This window comes from Ambystoma mexicanum, chromosome 12 (assembly GCF_040938575.1).
Source record: "Ambystoma mexicanum isolate Mex_15411 chromosome 12, UKY_AmexF1_1, whole genome shotgun sequence".
NCBI lineage: Eukaryota > Metazoa > Chordata > Amphibia > Caudata > Ambystomatidae > Ambystoma > Ambystoma mexicanum.
Window position 1 is genome coordinate 582558413 of NC_090936.1, and position 12832 is coordinate 582571244.

Sequence of the window (12832 nt, forward strand, 5' to 3'; positions counted from 1 at the left end):
CCTGATCCACACCAAGCAATCTACAGAAAAACCCCAAGGAAAAATCCCAGGACATACCAAATGACTAACCGAGAGACAGCAGTATTAGGACCAAAGATGGAATACATAGCAAGATGGAGACAGAAACACCAGGACAACTCATCAATAGGACTCTGACCCTAAACTCCAGCCATTCCCAACAGACCTAATCACAGCAGACAGCTATGGAATGTGGGTGAGAAACTCAATAAGCACCCACTTTACACAATGCTCATCAAGATACAGCGGGAAGCACAATGCGCCATCACACACAAACTACAACTAAACAATAGCCCTAAGGAAGTCACCCCACAGAAACCAAAGAACTAACTGAAAGACAGTCATGATAGGAGGAAACTAACGACGGAATGCACAGTCTGACCAAGACGGACGCACTAGGATGCCTCATCAACAGCATTCTGACCCTGAACCACTCAAAGCCTCAACTGACCAGTGCCACATTAGATAATAAGAGAATAGATAGTACCAACCCAATTCTGCACCCGAAGAAATGGTTCAGAAACACCTACCACTCCATGCAAGACTCACTATGATACAGCTGGATACGCGCAGCACCACCACAGCGAGACGGCCTATAAGGAACCAGCAACAACCTCAACCACAAGGATACAGCTCAAACTGAACCAGAAGTACCTGAACCAGGATACAGATCCCTCTAACCAAACCCTCAATTTTCTGCATACTCAACCCACACAAAACTCACACAACCATTTCTCTCCCAGCAATCCGCACACACTTTACCACACCAACACATAGACAGCACCTACAGCACACAAGGTCTCGCCCGATCCGACACTTGCACAAAAACCCAGCACTCGGTGTATACCGAGCTGAAGCTCCAACAGCACACTACCTCTCCCACTCTCCTACTCCCCTCCTCCCGACTAACCCTACCCGCCCTCCTTCCTGTTTACAGATCCGCCAGAGCGCCTGGGGACCAATTCTGTTGGTGACAGTGCACTATATAGTAAAGTACCTTTAACATAATAACTTGGAGCGCAGCACAAGAACTCAACAGCCCCAAATGGGCTTAACCTTTCTGACATGGGACTAGTTGATAACCATGTATCTTCTCTCTCCCTTGCATTCTGCGTACTTCTGCCCATTCGTCCCTCTCAATTTCTTCCTCTCCTTTATTACTTTTATAAATTCGGAGTTGAAAGGAGAAACACTGGAACACAGGAATGAAACAGATTAGGATTTGACCTTTCTGCGCATTACACTCTTGAACTCTGTGTAGGCTCCAGGCCTTTGCAAACAGCAGCCACGTGTTTGGTATCATTGCCTCATCTCCTTTACTCCACATGGGGGGGTTTTCTTTGTAGCCTGCATGTCTCGTGTAAGTGGTCTTCAGTTTTATCCTCTACAGCAGACTATTGTTTAGACGATAAATTGGGATTTCCGACTGTTCGAGGCCACATGGAATTGGTGGCTTGGAAAGTCAATGTGTGCTGCACAGATGAGGATTTCCACGCCATCCCTCTCAGGTTGCACATCACCATGCCTGCATGCTGTAGCAATGTGTTGAGAACTGCACAGTCTGTGGTTCAGGCCTGCAAAGTGCCCCCGCCCTAATGCCTCTTTACGCTCGTCTTGAAACCGCAGCTGCTCCAAGTGATGGTGATTGATCATTGATGTAGTTACTTGTGATGCCACATCGCAAACGAAAAGTCTACTTCTTCTGACTATTATTAGTGATCAATCTGATTTGACAACTAGTCTAATTCGAAAGCACTTATCTGCTGCTAACCGGTCGACATCAGTTTCTAAAAATCTGACAGACAAAAGATCTCTTCACCGTGGGTAGGGGAGGCAAGTCGCAGTTGGAATAAGGGTGTCGGAAGCGGCGTAGCGATAGCTGGTGGTGCGGCTTTACACGCAGCACGTAGCTAGGTCCTTTCCTCTAGCGCTTCCTTTCAGAGCTGCACTCGGTACAGCAGTGATTACCGTCCCCCGTCTTGCTTCCTGTGGCTACGGGTTTGTTTGACACCTACCCTTGTGGTTGGGTGGGCTGCCGCCGGTGTAGGGTTGGAGCGTTTGGAGAACGAACGGAGAGTTCTGCCTTGTTCTGCCAATTGTACAGACTCGCCCATAAAGACCCCCCAGTCACTCAGGTCTGCTACTCCCCATGTCTCTTATGTGTGTTTGTCATTAACTTGACCTTCCCGCTTTTCATTTCCATTCCCAACCGTTCTTAACCGCTGTACAGCCCGCGGCGAACAGTGAGTCATTCCGCACCTTGTATCAATGCGCCGCGGGCTGTCGGTGGTTGTTGGCGGTTCTCACATCGGCGGTTTATATGAAGGTTGTTGGCAGAAAGGGGTAACCTATGACTTATGCTTATACTCAAGCATGTTTAACTGTTGTTAACAGCTAGGTGTCGACTTTGCGGGACACGGGGGCTTGTGCTATTTTGCGGTTTTACTTGCTGTCCCTTTTTGTCCCTGTTATCTGTTACCTCGCTACTTAAGCAGCCTGTGCACCGCGCCCTGTCATATTGAAGCGAGCAGATTCTTGACTGAGAAAACACTGTTCAAGTATCCTTGATTGTGCCCTCCAATCTTTATTTAGCACATTTTGACACTGTATAGTGATGTTTACTGTCAGTACAGCATTTGCTGCAAATTGCATGTATTAACATGCATACATTCTATCAATATTTCCTCTGTAGCAAATTGAATGTATTGCGTTCATACATTCAATCGATGTTGTCTCTTCTTATTAATTGACATACTTTCATTTCACACTTTATGATGATTCTTTCTGACAGTTCAGTTGCATGTATTACGTTCATACATCGATCAGGTTCCCTCAACACGTGTTTCCCATTGGTTTTTAATGGTCCTTCAGGAGTTTTTCTTTTTTTAAGTTTGATTTATTTGATCCGTGCGCTTTCTGTGTGCTTGAATTTCTGAAGTGCTTGTGATACTTTGTCTATTCTGATTTTGTTATTATTTGTTTTTTTTTTATTTTTATTTATTTTTTGGAAATCGTACCTTTCTACGCTGAGGACGTTTTCACTCCCTTTCAATGTGTATCACATCGGCATGATAACCCGATGCGATAAACTTTAAAAGGAGGTGAAAACGTCCTCTGCATAGAAAGGTAAGAGTTTGACAAAAAATCTGAAGAACGTCAAGCAAATAGAAAGCACGCAGCAAAAAATCGCAGCTTGGAAAAAAAAAATCCTGAACAACCATTAAAAACCAATGGGGAAACACATGTTGAGGGAACAAAGGGAACGCTGATTGAATGTGATACATACAACTGTACTGTCAGAAAGAATCATCATACAGTGCGAAATGAAATTGTCAATTAACAAGAAGAGGCAAAATCCATTGCTTTTCCAATTTGCTAAAGAGGGAATATTCATAGAATGTATGCATGTTAATACATGCAATTTGCAACAAAAGCTGTACTGACAGTAAGAATCACTATACAGTGTCAAAATCTAAATTTGCTAAATAAAAAAGATTGGAGCGCACAATCAAGGATACTTTAACAGTGTTTATGTTTTTGCTTCTCTATTGGGCAGCCTCAATAACCAACTATCCACCTTGCGCGGCTCTAAAAACAATACACTGTAAACACGCCATAAATTGAACAAAGGCTACATCAACAGTATTACAGATTCTTGACTTTTGGCACCTTTATCTATGGGGGGCGGGGTATGGAAGTTGACTTTGGTTTTGGGTGTTTAAAGTGGATGCTTAAAGTGGATGCCTTGTGGATCCTCGTGGGACGTCAGGAACACTGTGATTGATGTTGCTAGCACCTTGGGGGTGGGGGTGTGAATTATTACCACTGAAAAGTTCTGCTGAGTCCTAACAGTTCTATCTTTATATCTTGGACAAATCCGATCATACAAGAAGGTAATTTGAAAAGAAAAGGCATTATGATGACAGAATCACCAAAGCCACCAAGACCTAAAAATAAATGTTCAACATCCTAAATGAAATGAGAAACCCACCAGGTTGCGACAACACTCCAATACCTTCACAGAAATTATGCAACAACTTGGCAGACCATTTTAAAAAACAAAATAAACATGTGACAAATCATACAAAACAGACTGACCAATCCTAAAACACAACCAACCGGATTCAACAGGAGCAAGAACACAAACTCTCCCATTGATCCCTGCCCCCCAGACATCTACAAATCAACTCCTCACACAAGGAACACAATCTGAATATTACAGAAATCTCCTGAATCTGTCGCTCATGATGGGGACCGTACAACAATCCTTTAAATCAGCATATATTAAAATTAAGCCACTTCTTTAGAACACAAGCAGTGATGTGGAAGACCTTTCCAACCACAGGCCAATTTCAATTTAAAATAGTCCCTATCCGCCAAAACTCATAGAAACATAAGTATACAAACTAACCCAAGACCACATTGAAAAACACAAGTTGTTAGACCAAGCACAAGTCTGCTTCAGACCCGCAAGAGGAATGGAATTGGCACTCCTATCAATCTGGGACGACCTAAAAACAAACGCTGACTCCCAACACAACCTCGGCCCTGATTGTGCTAGACAGCTTCCGACACAGTAAGCCATGAAACGCTGATTAGAAGATGTAGGTACAACTGACATGGCACTACTCTGGATTAAATCATTCTTAGCAAACAGAACAGAAAATGTATGGCTAAAACCCTTCAAATCTACACAAGTTAACGACTGTGGAGTACCACAAGGATCCTCCCTATCACCACTGTACTTCAACATCTACCAGACTACGCTAATCAAGATTTTAAAAAAATAAAACTTTATGTGCTACAACTACGCGGACAACAAATCGAAGCGATACAAGCAGATCACGCAACACTTGGAAAATGTCTAAAAGAAATCTATGAATGGACGAATGCCAACAACCTAAAAATCAACACAGGAAAGAAAGATATCATGATTATATCCAAAAACCAAGAGAACAACACCTACATACCCTGGCCGATAGAATTGGGAACCGTGCCCACACCATCAAAGGTAGTCAAAAACCTGAGAGTCCTAATGGACAATGCACTAACCTTAGAACCACAAGTAAATGTGATAATTAAGAAATGCTTCTTCCTCCTTCACCCAACAAAAAGAATCCTACCTTCCTGTCCTTCACCCACAAAACACTGACAATCGTCACCCTCATGTCAAAAATCGACTATGGAATCAGCCACTACCTTGGGATGCTGGAACACCTCCTGAAGAAATTACAACGCATCCAAAATGCAGCAGCTAGACTCCCCTCAAACTATCTGGAAGAGATCACATCAGTCCAGCGCTAAAGATGTTACATTGGCTTCCAATCAAACAACGTATCGCGTTCAAAACAATGTGCATAACGCTCAGGGCAATAAACTGACAAGGAGCAGAATTCCTACAAAAGAAAATAACAATATACAAGCCAACAAGACTCCTCAGATCAAGCAATGAAATCTGCCTGGAACCAAAACAAAACTAGTGGGCTCCTCATTTTCCCCTCATTCCCCCCTCATTCTGCCACCTGGCGGTGAAAACCTGGAACAACCTTCCAAAAGGAATAAGAAATACCAAAGGTCACCTAAAATTCTGAAAGCTACTAAAAACCTGGCTATTCAACACTTCGGAACCAGACGGAAACAACTGTAACAAACAAAATAACAGGCTGACAGAATCAAGGACGGCAAAGACAACACCTAGAACCGACTAAGGGGAAACTCCAACAAAAACAACCGTATCAGGACAGAATAATAGCAAACAAGCCTAACACAAGAGGCACAACTACCAACCTTGCCCACTCAGACAGGATGTTGGGGAAATGGCCCAGGTTGCAAGTAGATTGATCAGAGAGGACTATTTAGCACCAACCACAAACTGGGATGTAGGTCCTGACCAAAACGATAGAAATGCAAAGACTAGCTAACTCAACATATTGACACAGAGGTGAGGGACAGCCTTATCATGCAGAAATGGATCACTGAAAGGAGGACAACCTTGTCTAAATCACAAAAGACCCACAATAGGAGTGTGCATTTCTCCGGACAACAATGCTACTAACCAACCCTACAAAACTTCTAAAAACCACACTCCTCTTCACACACCCCTCACTCCCTAACTAAACACAACCACACCTCTTAAACCGCAGCAACCTGCACTCACTTCACCACACTGCAACAACAAACACACCACACAGACCCGCACACAACAGAGTCGGACCATATACTGCACCAAAAAGCTCAACGAATGGTGTTAACTGAACTGAAACTTCCAATAGTACATCACAGCTCCCTTCCTCCTCTCCAAACTTTGCCCTACGTAACCAACCCCCTTTTCTTTCATAAGCGCCAGAGGACCACTCCGGTGGTGATAGTGTGCGGTACAAATATCCTTTAACATTAACATCTTCCTATTGTTTTGAGGGGGTGGAGGGGTCGGACTATGGATGCCCCTCGTGCCAGTTGGGCGTGCCTCGCCCATATCTGAAACTGGAACTTTTAACTTCTGGCTTTTGGGAACAGACTCTCTGTACCGCTGTGTACCTCACTGCTCCTTTTTGCCCCCTTTGGCACCCTGAACGTATATCTTTGTACACTCTTATTAGCTCTGGGTAAAGTGGCTTTATTTTTTTTAGCAGTGTGTTTATATTTTTATAGAGGTTGATAGCAGTGCATTCATCAGTGCATTAACCAGCGTATTAATCGATGAAGGTCGTTGAGCATATATTCTGACATTTTTAGCAGTATTCTGTGTTTTAGTGTTTAACTCAATATTTGTAACCTCCCCCTATTGTTTTTTATTGCTATTACCTCATTCTCACTAATTTATAAATGTTTATCTTTTAGTGTGTATGACAATTGTGTTAAAAAAATTAATATATATTTTACTGTAACCTTTTATCGTAATCGCTGAGTTTTAACTTGGACTCTATACTCTATATAAATAGAGTGGAGTAGGGTGGGGCACTTGGTGCACAATATTAATACCAGCTACCATGTTGAAAAGAAAGGCCCCAACAGAGATCTCACCTGGAGGTGGGCCAAGGAAAATGTTTAAAATATTTAAACCCATGCAGGATGTTAATGGCCTGATCTCTGAAATTGAAGGGTTATTACACAATATAAGGGATGCCCCCTCTCCCCAAGGCCAAATATAACTATGTGGTAGATGATCATGCAAAAGGCATCACTGAATCACCCCAGACCTCCCAATTGGCCCCCTAATTCTTCCTCTAGTAAGCACTTCCTTGGGGAAGCCAATACCCTTGTCGAAGGAATCACTGGAGGCCTATGCTATTGAGAAAAAGCCTGGTCAGCACAAGGGCAAACTGTATAGGTTGGCGGGCGGGAATCCTGATTCCGGAAAGGGAGCTGCACCTTGTATAATTGAAGTAACACCCATGGTGAACAAGGCAGTAAATGCAGTGCTTATATCAAGCGCCAGAGGACCACTCCGGTGGGACAGCGTTCATCACTCTCACCGGATGGTTGAGGGGAAGGGTGCATCCTTGGGTGTAATCAGGCCTCCAGATAAATTGCGTACCAGGCCTTTTTACGCATGCAAATCTTGTAAATACGATAACTTTATTATTTTCCTGCGTACATTTACACACAAGTTTAGAACAAAGGGTATTGCAAAGGTCAGGTTACTTGACAGAAACCAGAAGGCTTCTTTTGATTTTTATCTACATGGATATAATTGCAAGCCATGGATAAACGCCTCTGAAACAGAATGTATTTCTCTGAGGCCTTTTAAAAAAAGAAACTGCGCGCTGTGATTGTGTTGCTGCTCATGTAGCAAACAGAAGCACTGTGCATATTTATTTTCCTAGCATTTTAGTATTGTAAAATTAGTAAGATAGAAAACTAAGTTGCAATGGATAATTAATATTTTGTAACATTATGCTTTTTCCAGTGAAAGCAAACCAGCATTGCACAATTGTATTTTTCAGAATTCCTGTGCTGTGTGCATAATCATGTGGAGGCAGATCATCTTTACACTTATAATTTAATTTACACTCTAATTATAAAACAGTTTGTAAAATGAGGAGTATGCTTGGTCTAGTTTACAGCCATTCAGCCTTGCAGTCAATGGGGTACATTGCTATAAATGGTCAGTGGCAGCAGAGTCTTTGCTCAAGGGTGAGTGATTGTCATTACACCAATCACAGGTGTTCTAGCCTCTAAAATCTTCAAGACTACAATTAAAACATCCAAAACCTGACTCTACAGGAAGTGCAATCGCTGTTCAAAAGCAAACAAATGAAAGTTACATTTGTAATTGAAATAGAAACGCAGCAAAACCTGTCCCTGTGATAATACAGATAGGTATTTAACGTTGTTTTGCTTCATTCATGGTTCGTCCAACATCTAGGCACTGTGATTATTATACCTCAGTCGATACTCAATTAACCGACCTCTGAAGGATGTTAGCCAATAAGATAGCTCAGCCGGTTGAGCACTCGCTGCAATCTGTGTGTGATCTGTAGGTTGAAGGTTCGAATCCCGGCATGGCCAACTCAGCCTTACATCCTCTTGAGGTCGATAAAGCAGAACCGACTTCGGTTTAGTGATAATTGTGATAAATATGTTAGATGTACAGTGCTTTGCCGAAAGCGCTATATAAATAACCATTTGATCATGAGATTAGATATAGAATTTAGCATGGAGTCCTTGCCTCTCTGCACTGTTGTATCATAACATTAGCATACCATTAGGTAGTAATAGCTTCAGCAAATGAGGACTTTCATTAAACATCAAAAGACAATTCTGCTGTCGAACCTCAAAACACACATTCATGCTTGCTTTACAATGTAATAGGCAACGTTTTTATGTTTTCAACATTTAAATATATACAGGATAGATCAAATGGCCAGGCCTTCAAGAAATAATGAAAGGTGTATTCTGTCACAATGCAGAAAACTGCCCCATAGTAATGATTTCCATACAGTTTTTGCACACGTCCATACAGTCTTTGCACCTGTCAACTAGATGTCACATACAATGTACTCTCTTGCAAAGGAGAAAAGTCATTTTTACTCTCTTAAAATCACATTTACTTTCAAAGTTTAAAAATAGGAGTAAAATACTCCCACCTCAAAATCTTATCTGGAGCACTGGGTGTAATGGATGGTGGCGGTATTGAGGGTGATGGTGCCCCAGTTCAGTATTTACATTACCCGCAGGGGGTCTCCACCAGTAATACATTTGAAGTTTTTTGCCACCTTGGGTAAAGATATGGTCGCAAACTTTAGTGGGGCTTTGACTAGGGGCTGGGATGGTTATGATCTTCCTTCACCCCATTTTTGGAGCATATGCGGGAAGAAAATGCTGAGCTTAAGTGCGACATAGGCAGGTTGACTAAACTGGTGGAAGGCTTGATGTTATGAGTTTCCAATCTTATGGGGGGGGTGAGGGTGGAGCACGATGGGTGGGACAGGAAGTCAATGGTCCAAGCCCACCGCCTAAGATTCCTGTACCGCCAACACTAAATGCTGTCATTCCTTCTCCAAATCAGGTTCTTCCTCATGGCCAGGGTGGCAGAGGGTGGAGTGGGTCCGATGGATGTCTACACCCTTCCCGCCAGTTTCCGGCCATGTGAACCAGGAATCCTTCCATCTAATGAATGTTCCTAACAGCCAGGACCCTAGGCAGGAACAAGGCAACAGCTTGCTAAATAAAGTCAGTCACTGGCTAAGGCATAGGAGGGGGTGTCTGTCAATGATTCACAGCGACCTAGTTTCATGCGAAAGATTAATGGACACGCAGGGGGTGGATGCCATCAAAGCGTGGGTGGAGGATCACCGGCTTGTTAAGGGTCTCCTCGAAAATATTGAGCAGCGGGCCCTTCCACCGTCTCACTTAAAGATCTCAATCAGAATGTCTCCTCACAAGTGCCCCCCACCCCCTGGGTGGGGTGAGGCGCTATCTGTGTCGTCAGAATGGACCCTATCGTATGCCAGGATCACAGCTTTGCCCACGCCAGCCTCCTGCCACCTGGCTTCGCGATGGGAGTCAGAATGGACCCTACCGCATGTTAGGACGGTTGTATATGAATTGTTCGAACTACAATTGTTCAAATTACAATTGACCTTTGCAACATCTCCCGCAACACCCCACCCAATGCAAAACCCCCCACCAATCGTCTTTAACATACCACCCACGTGCTCCACTTAGTAAGTTTAACTCTGGTGCAGATTCCCGTTATATGAAAAGCTAAAATGTGTTGCGATTGTGAATTCCCCCCAAACCCCAACATTCTCGCTCACCATCTTCAAACTCTTTATTCAGGACGGCATACACCTGCTGAGCAGCGTCTATGCTAAATTGATCAACTCTGTTCTGCCTCGGGTGCTGGTATGCGCAGAGCCCAGACAGATTTGCTTCAATTGTAAATGTGTTAGAGCCCGCCCTGCGTGGCCATGTCTCACCAGCGTGCTCTATTTTCTTAGCAATGATGGGCAGAATTAGCAGGTGCTGCTTCCAGTACATATCGCAGTAAAGGCAACATGCACCCTTGAGTTACATGCAATTGAATAATTGTGTTATTGGCTATTTATAAAGCGCTTAGTCCTCTTTCTTCCAAGGCAGGCACATTGACCCTGAGCTATCCTCCTGAGTCAAATGCTTTTGCATTGCGGGGGGAAGTACTTGAGAAAGTGAGAGAGGCGCCCAAACCAGGGGAAGTAGACTTGCTTCTCTACCCTCCCTAGAGGAACAAAGATCGCTACCTGGGATGCGGGCCTATCTGCTTATTATCCAGGATAGGCTCTGACACCTACAAAGCACGGAACAGGCCACCTGTTGTTAAGGAGGAGACTGCACTGCAAGGTGCTTCCCCAGAAACCAGGAGGGTGGATGAAGGCCTAAAGACTAGGCCCTTCCCTGAAGCCTGAACCCAATCTGCAGAGTCCTGGCAGGAGGGTAGAAATAGCTGAATAGCCCAAAGCTGAACATATGTTGCCTCAGACCAAGTCGTGAGAATCCAGAAGGCCACGGAGAGGTCAGAATCGTAAGTGCTCCCTGAAAGAAATGGCGCAGGTAGGCATCTTTGTGTTTATTTGTAAATTAGGGCTGAACATTAATAGATGGTATTTGTGGATCTTTTGTTGGCCAAGCCTTGGAACATTTCTGTTTGGAAGCATCCATTTAGCCAATAGACGAAAGGGTCCAAGAGTAGGTTTCACCCATTTTGTGTTGGCCACCACCATTGAAAATTTGATGGACTAAGGTGTCCCTAGAGGGACGGAGACTTCAAGACGGAGTTCAAGTCTTCTATTCATTCGAATTACCCAGAGAATGTCACTTTATGTTGTCCAATCCTTGAGACTGTTTTACACATTTACTGATTATTTATAGAGGCTTGACCCAACTCCTGTAGATGTTGCCAACCCCAAAACCCCTACTGTCCTAACGCTTAACTCAGAACATTGTCCTATTGGGTATCTAGTCTTTGCATCGAATGCCTTACCATAGGAAAATAATGCATCGAAAAAAAGCATTGAATGCATTTTTTTCAATGGTAAAGAGTTTATTTTAATCATAGTGGGTTTTTGAGGTAAAAAAGTGGGACTGGGGGGACCCCCCATTAAAAAAAAAATTAAGAAAAAATGCATTCAATGCTTTTTTCAATGCTTTGTTTTTCCTTTCCTATGGTAAGGAACTCGGTTCTTTGGCAATCCATGAAATGACTAGGAACCGTCCTATTGTGTCATTACTCCATATTCTTACAAGGGGAAGTTCCCTAACTATATAGAAGAAGTAATGGCTGTCTATTTTAAAAAAAATATTTTTTACATTTTATTGGAGTTGCCTACTACCAGCAAGCCTTACTTAAATCATTCCATGCTTTTGTAATCTGAATCAGCATGCAGGTGTTAAGAAAAACATACCTCATCAGCCTGCACCATGGTCTCCTCTCCCAGGATTTGGAAAGGCCCTCCTTGTTTCACAAACACAAACTGGGCTTTCTTGTCTCCAGTCCCAACTTTTGAGTCCTTGAACCCCAAATTCAAATGTCTTTCCAGTTCCCGCACTATGTTGATGTACGTTTTTCCCCATTTATAAATTGGGTTATTTGGAATATACATAATACCTGGCCTGCCACACACCATGCTTGACATTTTTTCGCTTGCAGCATTTATTTATTTATTATGATTTATTTTATTTTGTTGCTTATATAGCGCGCCAAGCCCAAAGGCATATGGGCGCTTTTCTTACAATGAATGTTACAGTTGTTTACATGATTACATATATACAACGTCCTCAGCAATAATAGATAGTTGAGGGGTGATACATTATTTACAAAGTTATATAAAACAGCCACAGAGCACTTGTGAAGGTACAATATATACTATAGACATGTTGTGAGGTAGATTAGTTACCCAAACTTTGTGTAAAGGGGTGGGTTTTCAATTGTTTGGTGAAGGTCCAAAAGGATTCTTGGGCCCTAAATTGGACAGGCTGGGTATTCCGCTGCTTGCTAGCAAACGTAGGAAAACTGCTGCCGCCCGGTTTCTGCAGCTTGATTCTCAGCGTGGCGAGGTGGTGCATGTAGGCTGCTCTTGTAGGCCTTGCAAAATGGGGTTTTGATATTTTGTCTAACGGTTATGAAGGGGCCGCCCGGTGAAGACCTTTATGTGTCAAGGTGAGTGTTTTGAACATGATCCATTCTTGTACCGGTAGCCAATGGAGATTCTGTCTAGTTGAGATATGTGCGGATCTGGGAATATTAAGTCTGGCTCTAAAGGCATTGCAGATACTGGAGTTTTCGGATATTGTGGATCTTGGTACTGGCATATAAGGCGTTGCAGGAGTCTAT

General features: G+C 43.1%; 1 protein-coding gene across 2 annotated transcripts in view; it reads left to right on the forward strand.

Annotated features, from left to right (window-relative positions):
• Positions 1–1934: 1934 nt before the first annotated feature.
• NDUFS8 (NADH:ubiquinone oxidoreductase core subunit S8) overlaps positions 1935–12832 on the forward strand; it is a 99306-nt gene continuing 88408 nt past the window's right edge. Inside the window, exon 1 of one of the 2 annotated variants that reach the window (XM_069628933.1) lies at positions 1935–2153. The gene's annotated coding sequence lies outside the window, so the exon portion shown is untranslated. Of the gene's footprint in view, positions 2154–2265; positions 2362–12832 lie in introns of those variants that run through there. The other variant, XM_069628934.1, reaches the window with a different exon arrangement.